Source organism: Pygocentrus nattereri, chromosome 27 (genome assembly GCF_015220715.1).
Source record: "Pygocentrus nattereri isolate fPygNat1 chromosome 27, fPygNat1.pri, whole genome shotgun sequence".
NCBI lineage: Eukaryota > Metazoa > Chordata > Actinopteri > Characiformes > Serrasalmidae > Pygocentrus > Pygocentrus nattereri.
This window is the reverse complement of record NC_051237.1, coordinates 11,112,280-11,132,500: the sequence shown is the minus strand read 5'-3', so window position 1 is coordinate 11,132,500 and position 20,221 is coordinate 11,112,280. Positions and strand designations below refer to the sequence as shown.

Below are 20,221 nucleotides of genomic sequence, written 5' to 3'. Positions count from 1 at the left end.
GTAGCAAAAGTTAAGAGGGAACTTTTTACTGGCCAGTGATCCATCACTGGCTTTTTATGGCCACGAATACTGTGCAGTGGTGCTGTACTGAATCTTTACTATGGGGTTCAAAGCAGCTAACTTGCTCACCACAATGAAATTTTAGAGGATTCTATAAGTGTCAGATTTATTGGAGATTTTTATAGCTTCCGAAGAGAAATGGTACTGTTTAGTAAGTACATAACCTGTTAAAAATGTCATATTGCATGTAGTAATTGATGCCTGTAGAAATACATAATAGCTATGTAAAAAAGCTACGTCTACCATTTGTAGCCATCAGTGAACAAGGGACGACTGTGTTGTTTGTTTTCTGCTGTGCTTGTTTTCTGTAAATGTTCTTTGTTACCTGTGACAGCGGTGTTTTATATCCAGTCTTGAAAGACCTCAGCTTTCAGAACTAATGAAAATGCAATGTGTATTTTGTACTCGATGTTGTCTTTTAATACAGTGCTTATCTACCAGCAAGAACAGCAATGAAATGTGACAAATGTTGTTACTAATATTACAGAGAGAGCAGTTATTTCACCTTAGAGATCCATGTCAGTCCTGTACAATGATCTGTTGTTACTTTTGAAAAGTAAGTAACCTGTCTGGCTTAATGTTTACATTTTATTCAACTTCAAATAATAGGCAAACAAAATATTTTACAGATTGTTGTTATTTTAGTCTCTTTTAGTTCAAATCAAAATCACTATTATAAGCCAATTCAATTGTTTGTAAGGTGCTGTAAATGGCTTTTCATAATGTTTAGATTTCATAATATCTTTAGAGTTTAAAAAGCCAGTTTTTCAGTTTACATGGCTGGTGCTAGTTCAGAGTAAATACATAGTCAACAACATGACAAAGCCTCAGAAGGCAGCATAAATCATCTTGCCATAACATTAAGAGACAGTTGAACCCAGTGTGTTAACTGACTGTTCTGTCTTAAGAGGGACATAGCTACTTCAGCATCAATGCATTCAGCAAAATGCGAAATGTGCAGCACTTGTATACTGCAGGGACAATAAATCATAAATACACTGCCCAATTTTTATGATTGTCACATATTCAGTGTCGTTAGGGCTGTAAGGGCTGTATTTTTGGCTCCTCGCCAACCGAGCATGGTTTGAGCAGCGTTTGCACAGTACACTCTGTCCACTCAGGTGTGGGTGCATGCAACCATGTGTTTGTATCTTTGTTTGTTTGCTTGCTTGCTTGAGCACTGTTTGTTTGTATGGATTTCTGACCACCCCATGTTTGCATAGCTTTGTGCATGATGGGATGCTGGGTTGGCCAGGATGTGAGAGAGAGCATGGTGCACTAATGGAGAACTGGGCATAACTTTCTTCAGAAATACTACTTTCTTGTGATATACTCTACATGTATACGGACCATGTATTATCAGACTGTGTTCTGGGCAGTGTGTCGTTTTGTTCAAATGTAATTGTGCATTAAGTGTCATATCACTGAAGTATGCAGTTAAAATGTATAACAGACACATTTCTTTTGTGATTAGTAAGAATTATGAATGTGGTATATGAATGAGTTTTACTGGTTGCAAGTGTTGAAAGCTTGAAGATTGTTTGAATGTGGTCATCTGTGAGAGTGAATGAATGCGACAGAAAGAGCAAGACCACTGTAAACATTGATGTTTTCAGTGTATGTATGTTTCTTATGTATGTGACGCTATAAGGAAACTAGAGGACAACAACCAACAAAATGATCCTGAACTACATGTCTCATTTATTTTTAAACTGAAATGGCAAAACTATTGCTTCTTCACTTTAGTTAGGTTTAGGGTGAAGCTTTGAAAATTCTTGCAATTCTAAAATTATTTGTAAGTATTTATAGTTCTTACCTAAAGTATAACATACATGATCATACTATAATGGTGGTTACATACATGTAATACCTATATGACATATTATTACATATAAACAGGTACATGTGCAGTGCTGTGCAAAAAGTCATAGACCACATTTCATTTCCTTATTTTTCTTTTAAAATGGCCATTAAGTGTATGTTATCCATTTCTACAAATAATCCACTTGTGTAAAGAAGACAGAAAATTTGGTAGACCACCAAAACATTCGCTATAATTTCTGAGAACGAAGAGAAAATCAAGCTCCACCCTTGCTTCATATCTGAAGAAATCTGAAGGTGTTTCTGTCCATCCTTACACTGTGAGGAGACAACTCAACAATGCCATGAGTCTGAAAAGATATGTAGCTGTCAAGAAGTGATTACTGAGAAAAAGAAACACAAAAGAAGATCATTAGCAAATCAAACAAAGAAACTGCTCATGTTCTCAAGACCCCACCCCAGAGCCCAGACCCAAATGTAGCAGTAAAAGCAACTTTGAAGGCTGAAATTTGGTGATGTGGAAAAATATAAAAGAAATATATTTCTTTGAAAAACTGAAAATCTCCTGAACAGAATGGAAGCTGTATATATAAAAAATGTATAAAAACTATATTTCCAAAAGTATTTGCTCATCTGCCTTCACTCATGTGAAATTGAGTGACATCCCATTCTTAATCCATAGGGTTTAATATGATGTCGGCCCATCCTTTGCAGCTATAACAACTTCAACTCTTCTGGTAAGGCTTTCCGCAAGGGTTAGGACTGTGTTTATGGGAATTTTTGACCATTCTTCCAGAAGCGCATTTGTGAGGTCAGACACTGACGTTGGACAAGAAGGCCTGGCTCACAGTCTTCACTCTAATTCATCCCAAAGGTGTTCTGTTGGGTTGAGGTCAGGACTCTGTGCAGGCCAGTCAAGTTCTTCCTCACCAAACTCGCTCATCCATGTCTTTATGGACTTTTGTGCACTGGTGCACAGTCATGTTGGAACAGGAAGGGGCCATCTCCAAACTGTTCGCACAAAGTTGGGAACATGAAATTGTCCAAAATCTCTTGGTCTGCTGAAGCATTAAGAGTTCCTTTCACTGGAACTAAGGGGCCAAGCCCAACTCCTGAAAAACAACCCCACACCATAATCCCCCCTCCACCAAACTTTATACTTGGCACAATGCAGTGAGACAAGGACCGCTCTCCTGGCAACTGCCAAACCCAGACTTATCCATCAGATTGCCAGAAGTAGAAGCGTGATTGTTCACTCCAGAGAACACGTCTCCACTGCTCTAAAGTCCAGTGGTGGCTCTTTACACCACTGCATTCAATGCCTTGCATTGTGCTTGGTCAGCATCCGCTGACCCCACTCTGTCATTTTACGTGGCCTACCACTTTGGGACTGATTTGTTGTCGTTCCCAATCCCTTCCACTTTGTTATAATCCCACTGACAGTTGACTGTGGAATATTTAGTAGTGAGGAAATTTCATGACTGGACTCGTTGCACAGGTGGCCTCCTATCACGGTACCATGCTGGAATTCACTGAGCTCCTGAGAGCGACGCATTCTTTCACACATATTTGTAGAAGCAGTCTGCAGGCCTAGGGGCTTGGTCTTATACACCTGTGGCCATGGAAGTGATTGGAACTCCTGAATTTGTTGATTTAGATGGGTGGCTGAATACTTTTGGCAATGTAGTGTATATTTATTTACACTTGTGATTTTGACAGGAAACTAAATATATAGTCTTTTTCCTAGTAACACATATACACCTAATGAAAGATATTTTCAATACATATAGGTACTTACATTAATGTAGTACATATGGTACATATTGATATAATATTAATATTAATGCTACATTAATGTAATGCATATTTTTTACCCTATATGAGTGTATTTTAGTGTGTGACAGTCTACATCAGCTATGAGACACTAGCAAGTTGAGGGCTATATCTGTTTGCAGGGCTCTAAAATCCCCTCGGGTTTCGTACTGTACTGGCCTTGAATGTGTCGAAATGTGAGGCAACTTTTTAACACATAACAGATAAATAGGTCTGCAGGAGAGGAGAAAGAGCTAATGAAGTGTGCCAAAATGACCCAAACATTCAAACAGAGATGTGTACCCATTCTCAGTCTGATGGATAGTGGAAAGTGGAACATGATGCTTCAACTTGCAGCCATTATGAGCCAAAAGTGAGATAAACACCAAACCAGACTCCCTTCCACAAGAGAAAAAGAAATTACAAATACTATTTTTCAGCTTCAGCCCAAAGACTCTTTCAGGGGTGATTTGATGTACAATTAAGATAATAGTACCATCTGTTTTTTTTCTACCCATGGTAAATCTACTTCTGTCTATCTAACCAAGTTAGACTTCCTTTCGTCTCCAGTTGGTGACTATTGTCAGTTTCAGCTTGGTATTGTACTTTAAAGAGCGAAATGACAAAATTCTCATGAGATATATTCATCTCTTTTAACGTCCTTTACCTGACATTTTTTATTGTTCCATACGCTGTAGTCCCACACTGCTGCAGGCATGAGGGCATTACTGAATCTGGAAAGCCTCACTTAAGGGGTACATATGAAAATGTCTTACACTATTTCAAATACACATTCTCTATCCTCATTCATTTTTATTTATAAATCTGTTTTTGTAAGATTGTGCCTGTAGAACTCCCATGGCTGTAGATTTAGACACCCTCTGATTGGGTTTTTTGACATATTTTTGGCATGGACAGCTGATAAGTTTGCTATTATTGTGGTGTGGGACATAAAGTAAAGTAAAATCACTTACTGCTACTCCATCATGGGCCCAGGGACATTTTTCCTCCAGAAGCCTAATTCAAAATTATACATAGGCCTTAAATGGTGCCAACAGGGACTTCACTGGCTTATATGGAATACTGCAACAGCTAGTTTTGGGAGTAACTCACTTTCACCAGTTTTACGTTGTATATTGGACATTTATGTCTGTGTTGTGGGCATTTACCTCATGTCTGTACCTGCCATCTGATTCCCGTACGTAGAGTAATATTATAAGATTTTATTACAGGATAAACCTTTAACATGGGATTTTAGAATTGATTTCTTTGCATAATAGTCTGAATTGGGACCAAGGTTGGATGACTTTGGGCATCCGGAAAAACAACAAAACTCTGTAAGAAATATATGACACAAATATGGCTGCAGCCTGCAATGCGATCTTTGATAAATAACATTGGCAGAGTTTGTTTTCTGTTAGCTGTAGGACCATCTTGCATCCTTTTATCTCTTTTAGCTCTTGCCAACAACTAAAAGCCAGTCCGAGATTTACTCTTGTCTGGTCTCTTACCATGTCACTGTTTTTCTCTGCCTCACTTCCTTGTTCAGCTTTTGGCAGCCTCTGCCATGATGTCCATGCTGTGAATACCAAGCTACTTCTAATAGCTAGCTGAAGACTCATAATTGTTGATGTGTAACATGCTGCAGCAAAGCCTTATGTACTCTTTGCAAGATCTCCCACTACTTCAAAGTTACATAGTGCTATAGCAGGTGTTCTGGGCTGAGAAGCCATGCTTCCTATTTTTCACCAGTGCGCCATCAAAATGATGTTGAAGCCATTATTGTAGAGTAGTGTTGTTACATAATGTTGCTTTAAATGCAGCATATACAATGTTAGAATACTAACTGAAACTGGAGTAGTTAAATGTTACATTTCTGAAGATGAGTAGTTCAGTATGACATGGGCAGTCTTGCTCGGTCTCTAAGGTTCTCCTGCTTATATGTTATTTGTGCTGGGCAGCTCAATAAAATCATTGTAGCATCCCCAAGTAATTAAACAACCTCATTCATCTTTTCCCTCAGTGAAACAGACATTGCTTTGTGATTAGGGGGTGATTTGTGATTAGGTGTTCTGAAGAAAGGCTTTATTTATTTATTAGAGGCTTTATTTATTCAGTGTTCAAACAAAACCTTTTATCTCTATTTTTGTCTTTTTTTAATAATTGGAAAATGCTAGCCACTTTTTATACTGTCTCCCAAACTGATGATAAATGGACCAGTAAACCAAATCAGAATGTTTGTAAACATAAAGAGTGGCTATAATTCTGAGTGGATAACTCACTTTCAGTCAGCATGGAAGCAGCTCAATTAACACCGCAGTTTACAATGAATACAAACAGAACCGATACGACATTGGCAATAAGAGCAAAATCTTATTGTGTATAGGCTGCAATGTCAAATGTACCCAAGTATGTAATGGATTTTACTCCAATGTCCAAAAGCAGGTACAGCTGCTATTTGTACATTAGCATTAATCCCTCTGAAAAATCCCATCTTTTTAACACTTGAAAATAATGTCCATTTAGCAAATCATCTTCTCCTCCAGATGAAAATATAATTGCCCAGCTCTTAGTGTTTATGCTAATATGCTAACAGACACAGAATCAGTATTTTTGCTCATACTATCACACTTGGTTAAAAGTAAAAGCTTTGTTTGGTTCTACACATGATTCTGTGTAAGTGTAGATGTGTGTGTGTGTGTGTGTGTGTGTGTGTGTGTGTGTGTGTGTGTGTGTGTGTGTGTGTGTGTGTGCAGAGTTATGGAATAGATCAATTCAGTTCAGCCAGTAAGCTAATTAGCCTAGGTAGGTGCTTTAGTTAGTAACAGAAAATGCACAAAAAGACTATTAAAATGGTGATTCTAACAAAAAAAAAAAACACTTATCACAGTAAATGTGAAGAACTGATGTGTAGAAACGTAGATGAAATTGGAGTAGATGAAAACTATAGTTCTATTGGGTCTCATTTGGGTTTGTTCTTGTTTTGGAATATCCAGTAGAAAAAACACTCTTAAATATTTGTTTATTAAACCCTATTATAGCTGATGCTACAATTATATAAAAAACTGCAAATGGTTATCTACTTGTGGGGGTTTTTAAGAAAAGCTGTTTTTGAGTATCTTGGTTAATTAATTCTCAGGATTTGTCCACAATCCTGTTGTACATGTATTTTATGCACACAGAAGTAAGTTCTTTGCTGCTGTGATGTAAAATAAACTTACACTGAAAATAAAGTACGTTTCTCTTCACTAAAGTTAGTTTTGGGAGATACAATATATTTTTCCAACAGTAACAATATATTATTATTTTTATTTGGGTTTCTGTATGTTGTTTTCCAGCAGAGCTGTTTGTAATGTAGCAGATGGTGGCTGTTTCAGTGTGCTGTTAATTTATTTGTAGCCGGTTATGGCTCAAGATGTCACGTACAGGCGTGTGCAGGCTCAATTCTAGAAGAGAAGTGTGAATAAAGTTTAGCATGGTCACATTTTTCTAAAATAATATCATTAAGATGAGTAATCCACATATTAATACAATGATGGATACTATAGTGCTCTAAAATTGACTATTGCATGTCTCTTTCCTTATCGGCAAACTTGTCTAGCTATAATTATAGTATTTGTACTGCAAGGCTCCATTCTTAAAGTGGTTGGCAGGCTTAAAAAAACAGGCATCATGTTTTTGTTACTGAAAATGACAATTTACACATTACCTTTTTAAAGCCAATATTTGGAATAACTAAGACACAGTGTATTTATTATTAATCTTATTATCAATCTATGACATTGTTAAATGCCATGTGAAGTTCAGGGTGCATGTGAAGTTTTGGAATGTATTAGACGGTGAGTGAACAATCAGTTCTCATCGTTCAAGGGTGTCAAACACAACAACTTAAAGAACTTTATTGACAAATCTCAACAAATCCATGGGCCAGAGAATGTTTTTATTTAGTTTTTAACTATGGTATTTTGCTATAACCATAGCTGGCCATTGTTTATTCAAAATGCTTTAAAACATCAGCAGCAAACTATAGGCATTTGTAGACCTTGAAATATTATATTACCTAAATACTTGAAATATTCAATTTAAAAAATGCCTAATTTCTTGAACTGGACATCTGGATTGTTGCAGCAAGTTCATTAATTCTTAGGATCAATTTATGAGCTGTTTAGCATTTATATTGGTTGAATACAGCTGAAGGGCAGCTAGTGTGTTTAGTGACATGTTTGTTGTGAAATTATATAGAATTGTGGTGTAATTACTATCCCATAGATTGTTGCAGTGCATGCTGGGGATTGTAGTTCTGCTCACTGTGAAACAGGCTAATATTAATAGAAAATCAAAACAATTTTACAGGCAGGATAGGATTGTGTTTTATGTGTGGGTCGTAGTCGATGTTTACAATGCTGAAGAAGTGTGAAGGCATGAAAAACTGGGTGACTTTGTCAAGGACCACACTTGTGTGGTGCTCCGGGCAGCAGTGGTGAGTACCTATCAAGAGTGGTACGAGGAGGAATAAACCATGAACTGGCAACATGGTACTGGGTGCCAAAGATTCATGGATGCTTAGGAGCAACAAATGCTGTTCTGGCAATTCACCAAATTTTTTAATGATGATTACAGAAGGAATGTGTAACAACAATAATGCATCACACCTTGCTCCATATGAGGCTGTGTAGCCACCGGTCACGGTGCCCATGCTAACCACTGTCTGCTGTTAGAAGCATCTACGATGAGTACATTTGGCAGTGGCCTCTTTCGGCAGGAAAATGCACCCTTACACACTGCACACATTGTTCAGGAATGCGTTACTCTGGCCACCAGATTCCTCAGATCTCAGTCCAATGTGATGTGCTGGAACAAGTCCAACCTGTGACGGCTCTACCTCACAACAGGACTTAAGGCATCTGCTGCTAATGTCTTGGTGCCAGACACTACAAGGCACTTTCAGAGGTCTTGTAGAGTCCATGCCCCAGTGAACTGGAGCTGTTTTGGCAGCACATGGACACCAAACAGCATATCAGGCATAATGTTTTTGCACATCTTTGTACATTATATTGACACAACTCTTGATAAGAGTAACATAACAGTAATTGCATTGTAATTGATTTCATCCAATGTGTACCAATGTACACATTTTAATCAAGTAAATTTATAGCAGAACTTTTTTCTCTGTATGTGACAATATAACTTTATTTAACTTTATTTAACAGGACGTTTTACTGAAAGTGGAGCAGTATCATATCTTTCCACAAAAATACTACCAATTGCCTGAAAAGCAACTTTAATGTGAAGCCATGGGTTTAAACCTGGGGCCATATTATAGAAAATTCCTACCTTTTTAACTTAACTGAAGATCTGACAGGTCAAGATTAGATTTTTTTAAATGTAAACTTACTACTAAACTAAACTAAAATGTAAACTAAATGTAAATTAATTTTTTTTTTAAATGTAAACTCGTAATCAAGTTAGTCAGACAACTAACGTCAGCTACAGTTACTGATGTAAAAAAAAAGGTCAAACAAAACTAAAGCATGATAAACTGAAAGTGAAGAAATTGAAAGTGAAAAAATTTTACCACTGAAAAAATTTCATCCACGTAAACACACATAGGTAATAAGAGGGGACAGTGGAGATCGTGTCTGCAGGGTCTGGGGCTTTTAAACACTGTCAGAAAAAAACACAAGTCAAAGCAGAATTATCAGTGTAAAAAATGTAACATCATTGTGTTACTTATAGTGAACTGTCACTTCCAAAAACAATAGAAACAGACTATTAAAACAGACGTTAAGACGCTCTGGAGTTGTCCTAAAGTTATGAGAATATTTAGGATATTTTGGCAACTTAGGACGTTTCTGTAATACCGTTTTCTTATCTGGAAATAAGGTTATAGACTGTTCTGTAATGGCTTCTGTCCTCACTTCAACCTTAACTGAAGTTGCCATGACAACAAAAGCAGGTAAGATATGATCTCAGACTTTTCTATAAGGTGAATTTCTAGACATTGCACCCGAATGTATATGTTCAATATTTGCATAAACTAGCAAACTTTTTTGTGTCAAAGGCCATAAGCCTGTTTTGTATTTAGCTACCAAGGCCATAGATATGCAGAATAACCATTATTGTTTAAAGTCCACTAAATGGTAGTGAAAGTTTCACAACAGAGTGTTTTCCGCTTTTCTGCTCATAGAACATATTTCCAAGAAACAGTGTTTTGTGGACAGTCTTGTTGCACACATGGTGTAAACTGGTCTGACATCGATTTTCCCAGTAATCCCTTTAGGCTACAGAAAACATGAGCTAAAAATAGGCCATGTAGTTTCAGAGACTATATGCAGTGAATCACATTGAATTATATTAATCTCAGTTCTTCCTTTTGCAAACTGCACCAGGACAAGACCAAACGTTAGTAAACAACTGCTTGTGTTTTTTTGTAATCCACTTTTTGCACATGTTCCATAGCAAGTTGGTAGTGGTCAAAAGAGAGCCAAAACAGTCAGGGCATGGACAAATATCATCTCTGATGTGAGAGAATACCCACTGTGACCACAGTGTTTACAAACAATAAAAAAGTGATTCACAACATATTGGCTATTGATATTTGAAATTGAGTTACCTGCACTTTCATAGCCTCCATGTGCACACTGAAGGCATGAGAGCAGCTTGGAAAAAACAGTGTATGTTTGGATATTTGAACACAGTATTGAAGCTGTGATGTATTTTAGACATAATAGGGTCATACAGGAGCCCCGTGACATTATTTCTCCTTTTTAATTCTAGAGCTACTGACTAGGGAACACCTTTCCCTGAGGAAGGGAGCTTTTACAGGCATCACATGCTGCACTCGAGTGGTGTCGGAAATTAGGAAATACCAACTTTCCTACTTGTAAATTATGTTCAAACAGCTGAGAAAAGTCATATTTATAACGGGTAAACTGGTGAATCTTATCAGTCTTGAAAAAGATGGTTCTCCAAGACAGCCGTTCTGTATAGAACCATGAACACTCAAACAACCCTTTGCAAGATTTAAGGGTTCTTTGCATGGTGAAATGTTCTTCAGATTGATTAAGAATGTGCTGCAAATCATTCTATATAGAACCTTTTTGAAAAGGGTTTTATATAGCAGCCAAAAGGGTTCTTCAGTTGTTGCATGCTTGACATTATAACTATAGAAGAACCTTTTGATTGCTAAATTCTTGAAAAGGTCCTATATAGAATCATATACATCACATTAATTTGGATTCATTTGAAGAACCGTTTCAGGAAGCAAAAAATCCTTTAATCATGCAAGGGGTTCTTGAGTGTTCATGGTTCTATATAGAACCATTTTCTTTTTAATAAAGAACCATTGAAGAACCATATTTTATAGGAGTGAGATGATACACATGTTTAAGAGATGTGAATTATAATGCAACCTTTCACCTTTTACACAAGTGAAAAACACCAAACTTGCAGGCGATATGAAAAAGCATAAACTGATCTGCTTCGGTTAAATCTGTGTGCTCTTTAACACCACAAAGACAAGGCAAGATAAGTATTCTCTAGACTCGGACTCTTTCTTTTTCCATGTATTGGTCCTATCTAATGAATTAAATCACCTGAATGAAGTCACATTTACTAGCTAACCTTTTAATATGTGCAACCTTATGATGAGCACCCAAATGCAGCTACAGGGTGAGCTTTTAAAGGAGATACAAAACCAGCAGCCAGTAGCTGGGGCTCCAAGCTACATTACTGCAAGGCAGATTTGCACTGAACAGAAAGCTAGTTCAGGAGCCACAGTTTGCATTCATATAACATAGGTTTTATCATGATAAAGACTATTTAATGTGTAAGAAGTGCTTACATCCCTTTACACTGCAGTCAGTATCACTGAACTGACAATGAATGGATGTCATAACAAAACCTCTCTAGAATGGGAAAGCTTAGGAGAGCAGCAAAAAATGTTTGTTCTTCCAGAAGCGCTTTATTGAGGTCAGGCACTGATGTTGGGTGAGAAGGCTTGCAGTCTCCACTCTAATTCATCCCAAAGGTGTTCTATCAGGATAAGGTGCAGGCCATTCAAGTTCTTCCACACCAAACTCACTCATTCATGTCTTTATGGAACTTGCTTTGTGCACTGGTGCGCAGTCATGTTGGAACAGGAAGGGACCATTCCCTAACTGTTCCCACAAAGTTGGGAGCATGAAATTGTCCAAAATCTCTTGGTCTGCTGAAGCATTAAGAGTTCCTTTCACTGGATCTAAGGGGCCAAGCCCAACTCCGGAGAAACAACCCCACATCATAATCCCTCCTCCACCAAACTTTATACTTGGTACAATGCAGTCAGACAAGGACCGCTCTCCTGGCAACTTCCAAAACCAGACTCATCCATGGGATTGCCAGACAGAGAAGCGTGATTGTTCACTCCATAGAACACGTTTCCACTGCTCTAGAGTCCAGTGGCTGCGCCTTACACCACTGCATTCAATTCTTTGCATTGCGTTTGGTGATGTAAGGCTCTATGCACTGTTCTTGAGCTAATCTGAAGATCACATGAAGTTTGGAGGTCTGTAGCGATTGACTCTGCAGGAAGTTGGTGACCTCTTCACACTATATGCCTCAGCATCTGCTGACGGCACTCTGTCATTTACATGGCCTGCCACTTCAGGGCTGAGTTGCTGTCGTTCCCAATCACTTCCACTTTGTTATAATACCAGACAGTTGACTGTGGAATATTTAGTAGTGAGGAACTGGACTTGTTGCACAGGTGGTATCCTATCACAGTACCATGCTGGAATTCACTGAGCTCCTAAGAGCGACTCATTCTTTCACAAATGTTTGTAGAAGCGATCTGCATTCCTAGATGCTTGGTTTTATACACCTGTGGCCATGGAAGTGATTGGAACACCTGAATTCAGTGATCCGTATGGCTAAATGAATACTTTTGGCAATATAGTGTAGGTGTTTACAGCCATAAGGTTACATCTAAATGCTATTCTACATCTAAAAATTTAGGCTAGTCACTTTACTATATCAGTATCTCAAATAAAAATGTAATGAAGAATGTGCTCATCTAATGAAGAATGCAGTGACACATTATATAGACTGCAGTCTGTAAGTAATTTCAAGTGACTCAGCTTTTGCTGTTTTAGCTCTGCATTCTGGAACATTGGATTTGAAATGAGACAACGACTGTGAGGTTAAAGTGCAGATTGTCAGCTTTAATTCAAGGGTATTTACATGTATATTAAAATTATTTATGGAGCGCTCTGTATATGCTGTGTCATTGCATGCTTCATTAGATGATGAAAGTGATGGAAGTGCTGAGGCTGGCTAGGCTGTGCTATGATTATTTTTGGAGTGTGTGTGAGTGTGTGTGTGTATTCAGTCTGCCTAGAGGCAGAGTAAGCAAATCCTTTCAACTGTCAAATGCTTTGATGCACACCTTCAGAAAGGTCACATGACATGACATATTGTTTACGGGTATGATGAGGTGGAGTGTAGCGCTGCAAGTGCCGCCAATCAGATTGACTTTACTCATTTATTATGTTGTATCCAAGTGCCTGTGTAGAATTCCAAACTTGCAGCAGTAGTTCTTTCTGCTAGCATAAACACTGTTGTTCTTAGGCAGTGATTCATGGGTTTGTTTATCCTCTCTCTCTCCCACTGCCCAGCAGGAGCACTGATTCAGTTATGAGCACTTTGTGAGCTGGTGTCAGCTACGGGACATTTCCTCAACACTAGAAAGGAACATAAACGTCATCCTTGTGTGTTTGTATCAGCCACTGGGGGCCAGTTTAGCGCTGTTAATAAAAGCTGGCATACACTCTTCTGCTCCTCTGCTCTTTACAGGGCCTTTTCTCTGAGCTTTAAACATGTTCAGGTAGAGTTGTTTGAGTTATTGCTTTTTGTTTTCTTATTAAAATGTAATTAACATTATTACATGTCAAGTTCTTATGCAGTTACATCATGACTTGCTTAATGAATTTGAATTTGATTTACGTAGCCTCGGCATTAGATTTGCAATCTGTATTGACAGTTTCTTGGAACTTTTTCTGTGTCTTTCAATGTTAAAAAATGTGTCTGCATAACAAGACACAACAGTAGTCTCTTGGATCCTGGTGTAATCTTGTAACAAGAATACATATCTGAGAATAGTGTTTAACCTTTTGGTCCTGGCTTGCAGGAAAATACACCACTAAAAGTGATATCTCCCCTCTAAAACTCCCCATGTTGCTCTAGTCTATGCTCTTTTAACAAGGTGAGTACAATTGATAACAGAAGCTAAACAAGCTAGCTAACGAAATGCTGTCATTACCAAACTGTTTTTCACTCACCAGAGGTAAAGTTGACTTTCAGCATGTACAGTGTGTTCTCTGCAAACATTACGCAAATCTACATGCTCAGTTGAAGTTCATCAAGTTACATCTACGGGCCAAAGACAGTCTTACTGTCTGTCAGACAGTGTTGACAAGCTCTCCATCGCCCCATACCTTGAGCTTTGTCTTCACAAAGTTTAAAAAATTAACACAACAACAAAATTTAACACTCAGACCAAAATTTTTCATAGTTGTCTCTAGATATTCTTTTTATGATGCATGAAAAGACACAATGATTTTGTTGCTTTCAGAAATGTGGCATTAGCACATGCTTTGGAAGAAGTCTTAGGAAAAGGAAATGTTTTGTCCGTGCTCTATGTTAGTCCTATGATGCGTGTCCCCATAATAAGCAAAGTATCTAGCCATTGGTTTAGTTCACAAGCTACAGAAATGTACAGTTATCACCCACTCTACCCACACATGCCAAAAACCACAGTAATCTTGCATGTTCAAATAAACGCACCTATTTTAAGCTGTTTAGCACTCCCACGCTGGCAGGCAGCAAAATTATTGAAAGCTCTTTCATATTCTTGTATAGATCCAGGCATAGCTATAAACTCTGTCTGCATTGATCCAAGGACATGTGCTGTTCTCCTCGTATACCATGAAGATTGGATGGATGTGCGGATGGATGAATGCCAGCAATCACCCAGTATATTCACTACAGAATGGAAGGCTATTTTATTTGTATGCTTCTTGTTTTTCACCCAATTTAGTCATCTCTAGCCCCCAGTCGTATTAAGTCCCTCCCCATATTTCACCATGTCTCCAGCAATCTGGCAGGAAAAGGCTGCACGCTTCCTCCAGGGTATGCAGGGTCTGCTGCAACTTCTCCAATGGGTGCAACTGGGAATGCAGCCAGTTCCACTGGACTTCGGACCATGAACAGCAAATGGTACAGTTGGGATTGAATCTGAGCTGCTTCTGCTTGTTAGGCAGAGTTTTTAACTACAGCACCACTGGTGAACCTAATCTTCTTATGATGGTGCTGTTTTTATTGTTTGCTGTCCTCGGTACCAAAATTATTCACATTGGTCACATGCTAGAGTTTGCTGCTGACTTTTGATTCTGCTAGCTCTAGTCAATTTTACAATTTATTCACTGGGAGAAATGCTGCATTTTCAGAAGAAGCCAACTATTATTTAATATGCATCATACTAGTCACAGCTATGCTTGGGTATTTATTATTCCAACAGCAAGCCAAAAGCCCATGAAAAAAAATTATATACATCTGTTGTACTTTGCAATTATTGCATACACATCAGATCCTGTAACAGATTGCAAACTGGAAGGGGAAAGGAGGTCACTATTAAAGAGAAAAGAAAGTCACTCCACAGTTTCTGAATGAAAACTCCAGAAAAAAACTGGGCCTGAAACTAATCTACAGCTGAATAACTGGCAGAATATTGGCTATATATTTAAAAGAGGCAAGATTATATATCAGACAGCATTGTAATCCATCAGACCTGGAAGAATTTAGCTTACCTCTACCCCCCACACTGGCCCTGGAGCCATGGCTTTGCCTGAGTGTGCTACCTGGCGGAAGAGAATCCAGAGGAGGTGTGGATGCAGAAGCTCAGCAGCAGTCTGTAAAATGGACTAAAAGCTAACCCAGGCAGACCAACAGCTGCTGACCATTTTTCTTCCCATGGCTTAAATCACAACAGAGCCTCTCAAACTTCTCTATTCTGTTTCTGTAAACCTGGCTCCCATTGGTGTGGCACAAACCTGGTACAAATTAAGGATTGGATTGTGCACGTTTAAATGTGTGTGCTTCTATCACTGTGCAGTCATAATTGTGATAACTGCCTATTGCTTCTAGGAGGAACTTAGACAATCTGTTCAGCAAGGGGTGTTGCAAGAATGAGGCACCACCACTACCACAGAGTGGAGTAGAATCTGACCCTCAGGTGCTACAATGTTTCCAAGATAGTTTTGAAAAAATTAGAAAAGAATGTGTTGAGAGAAGCTGACAATGACAAAATATCAACTTTGGAAATGACTATTCATTTGTGACTACCTACATCAGCAACTATGTTAGTGATCACCAAAACTGAGGAAGAACAGTGAAGTCAGTTTGCTGCAAAGAGCCCATAATGGTACATCTAGACAGCACAGATACTACCAGAAACTGTGAATAACCTGTTGGCAACAGAATCTTCAGCTTATGTATCATTCTTGTCTATGGAAGACTCTTCAGGGAGTCAGCTCTCATCAAGCAGATTGACCTGATTGCATTGCAGGCATCTTCACCATGGCTCTCTGAGTTTTCTGTACCAACATGCTTCAGATCTAACAACATAACACCAGTGTCCAAGAAATTACTGACCACCTTCCTGAACGTGTATCAGATATACTTCCCACTTCATTATGAAGTCCTTCAAGAAGTTAGTCATATCAAGTCGACACAATCTCTGCCAAAAATGTCCCACTTCCAGTTTACCTATTGCTTGAACACATCAACAGAAGAAACAGTGTCCTCAACTCTTTACCTGGCTTTGTCCCAAAACTCCCTACACGAGAATGAATATTTTTACTGCCTTTGTGTGTTTTTATGAGAATCCTTATTCAGCCTTCAACACAGTCATCCCAAAAAGTCATCACTTTCAGCTTGCTTGGAGTTCATTTGACATTGGAGAGCTAGGTCCTGGACTCCCTGACAAACTGACTTCAGAACTTGAGACTAACGAACTTTACCTACCAGGATATCTTTGCTATCACTGGTACACATACAGCATTCTCTCTTCTTTTCTTGGCTTAGATTCAACTTATTGTCAGCGTTAAAAAATAATTAACATTAGCAGGTCTGCCCTTAAGAGAGGCGTTAGCTTAAAGTATCTGGGGTCTCATATCTCGGAGAAGCTCACCTGGTCCACAAACACCGCTTCCGTAGTGTAAAAGGTGCAACAGTGCCTTTAAGAAGATTGCTAAATGTACTCAAAAAAGCAAGCCTGTCTTCTAGAACCCTCTACAGCTTTTACAAAGCCACTGTGAAAGGCATCCTCTCAAAGAATATCATGGTCTTGTTTGGCAACTGCACCGTATTAGACCACAGATCCTCCAGTGGGTGGTGAAATCTGCCTGAATCATTGGGTCATCACTCCTACTCATCACCAATATGTATGAGAAGGCAGGCAGCATCATCTGGGACCCTGCATCCCCATGCCAAAACCTTTTCACACTGCTGTCATAAATACTAATACCAGCTGCCTAAAGAATACTTTTTACCCATAAGCCATCAGGCTTCTCAGCTTCTGTCCCTTCTGAACTGATAATGAACTACCTTATTCCCTGTGCACAGTCACTTATGTTTTTAACTGTTTATTCTTAACATAGGTTCAATAACACATTTGCACTGTTTAATGGTTAATGACTTAATTATTACCCCCTGCATGTGCACTGTTTAACGTCTGTCTCACGACTGCCCTTTGTACATCTATTGCATGTAAGCCTTCGTTATTGACTATTACAATTTAATCATTGTCCATGTCTCATGTAACAACCCAGGAAGTATTTGACTTCTGGTAAATATATTCACACACTGAATTTCACAATAATGTGGACTTCAACTTTGAAAAACATTGTAATTAGTTTAAAAGTATTTTCAGAACATTATCCTGCTTCAAGGTGAAGCACTGCCTGCTGTGTTTGGAGACATTTGGTTGGAACTGAGCCCATTTCAAAATTCATTTATACACATCTTGCTTATGCTGTTTGCAGTCACAAAGGAGATCTATACATGCCCATTCCTCTATATCTTATTGATGAGGTGATGGCTTTAGATCATGAGTGGTTCTTTGTTTAACCACACTTTCCGGTTTTCACCATTGTGAGACAAGCTGATCTTTGTCTAGTCTGTCCATAAGACTTTGTGCTGGAACCATTTTTAGCAAATTCTAAGCTGGATTTTCTTTTGTCGCGGCTTACCAATGGTTTGCATCTGACAGTAAATGCTCTGAGTATATGCTGGTCTGTTCCTCTCATTTTGGTTGCCTTTGACACATCTGTGTCTACATTCTGGATCTTTTTAATTAAGTATCCAGTCTTCAGACATGTGCCAGGTTGTTTGTTTTGCAAAACTTTATTTGTTTTTTGCTTAGTTTCTAAGTAGAAATAAATTTACATCATCTACAGAGAACTTACTTCAGCATATATTGCACAGTTACTAAATTTAACATGCTTGGGGGATCAAAACATAAAATCTGGCCCGAGCAAAAGTTATGTCACATTTTATATTTCATGTGTTTTTTGCTTTTTGTCAATAAATAAAAATCATGTGCCAGAATTTGCAGAATAAAATGTTCTCTGTAGACAATGTGTTAATCTATATTCACTTTAAAATCAACAAAATTAAAATTTGACTAGGGGTGTTCAGACATTTGCATATGACTGTATAGAATCTAGACCTTTTGACAGCACTCTTTGGCAGCAGCTTGCAGTTCCCAAAAATATAAGACATATATTACTTACTGCTTTTATGAACCCATGCACATCTATTGGGAAAGGAAACATTTTATTTATGAAGCCAAATACTGGCTTCTCACCAATATCAAGCAGTTACGCACTTGAATGCACTGTGAATGGCCCAGCTTGTGAAACTCACAGTTCAACAGTTACAACAGTTTTAGCTCAAGGTGCAGTCCAGATGTTTCCAAGCCAGCTAGCACTTTCTTATTACTGAAAATAAATGAGAGCATGCTGACCACAAGAAGAACGAAATGAAGTTTCTTTTTCAATTCTCTTTCTAAAGTAAAACATGCGTTTTCTTATCCTTGCCCAATGTTAGAATATTGAATATTTGTAACCCTGAGACCTTTAATTCCTTTGTGATTCAACTAATATGGACATACATACACACAAATTAAAGCAGACATTCTGCATTATGCTAAATTCATGTTCTAGCACACAGAAGTGTTCCTATAAATTACTGTATGGACAGATATAGATATTTTACATAAAAGACTGCTGGGATAGGCGGCAGCACCCCCGCGACCCTGACGGAGAAGCGGTTTAGTAAATGGATGGATGGATGGACGGTTTGCATAAACATTAAAGGCCATGACAGTTGTTTTGAATGATTTAAAACATAGTAAACTGCTTCCAATATATCTGCTATTTTAAGTATATCTATATGTCTTCGGTTTGTTTATTTTATCTGTATACTAAGTACTTACATTTTTTCAGCACACTTAAGATTCACTGTAGCAGTCAACTGAGCTTCACTGCATAACATAGTGTAATTGCTGTGCAGCAGTGCAGAGACTAACTCTCACGGTATAGAAAAACATGGAACTGTGGTTGTGTACGTGTGTGTGTGTAAGAGTTACTGATGAATTATGATGAATCATTTAAATCTAAGTGACAGTTTAACAATGTTAGATACATGATGTAAATTGTCAGATATATTGTATATCACTAAATATAGCCTCACTTAAAGTTACCAGGAATGCCTAAGCTAGGGTTGAGCAAGAGAGAGAGAGAGGGGGGGGATGTGTGATGAGTGTGTGTCCAGTCAAGGATGTCAAAAGGCCAGGAGCAGCCCCTATGTGTGTACATTTGATGAAGTGCTAACGGGCTGCATTTGGAGCGAGGTTCACTCAGTAAGAAAATAAGAAGTGACACACCCCTCTCAGATTCAGATGGAAAGTGATCAAACTGAATCACCCTCATTCTGTCTGCAAGGCTCGCACCTACCACGCTTTTAACTCCCTTCTTTTTTCCTCATCCTTTTTTTCAATGGCTTAGATCACACTGTAATGTGCAAAGCAACGCTCAACTTTCTCTTTTTTTTATTTCAGCTTAGTCAGGCTAGCTGTCTAATTTATCGCCAGGGCCGTTTTTAAAAAGTTTTTTGCCCGCTGTTTGTGCCCTTGCACATTTATCTGAACAGGCTTCATGGACGTCTTTGACGTTTGTCCATTTCAGTGCACTTAGACCACCCTTCATTTACTTCATTTCCAGTCAAGGAATAAGGAAATATAGCCCAAAGGCATCAGGAAAATGAGCAGGAAACATATATTTAACAGAAAATTACACAGAAGCTTGATGTACTTGATGTCTGGAAATTAACTGAGTTGCCTTGTCGTGGTGAGGCCTCATGCTTTATCAGCTAATTACATTTTAATCAGCAAACATCACCATGGAATAAAGCCAGAAAATGACAACATGTT

The 20,221-nt window shown here is 38.3% G+C and overlaps 1 protein-coding gene across 1 annotated transcript in view; it reads left to right on the top strand.

The window, feature by feature from the left end:
* The window catches only part of csmd3b (CUB and Sushi multiple domains 3b), a 575,187-nt gene that overhangs the window by 296,877 nt on the left and 258,089 nt on the right, over positions 1-20,221 (top strand).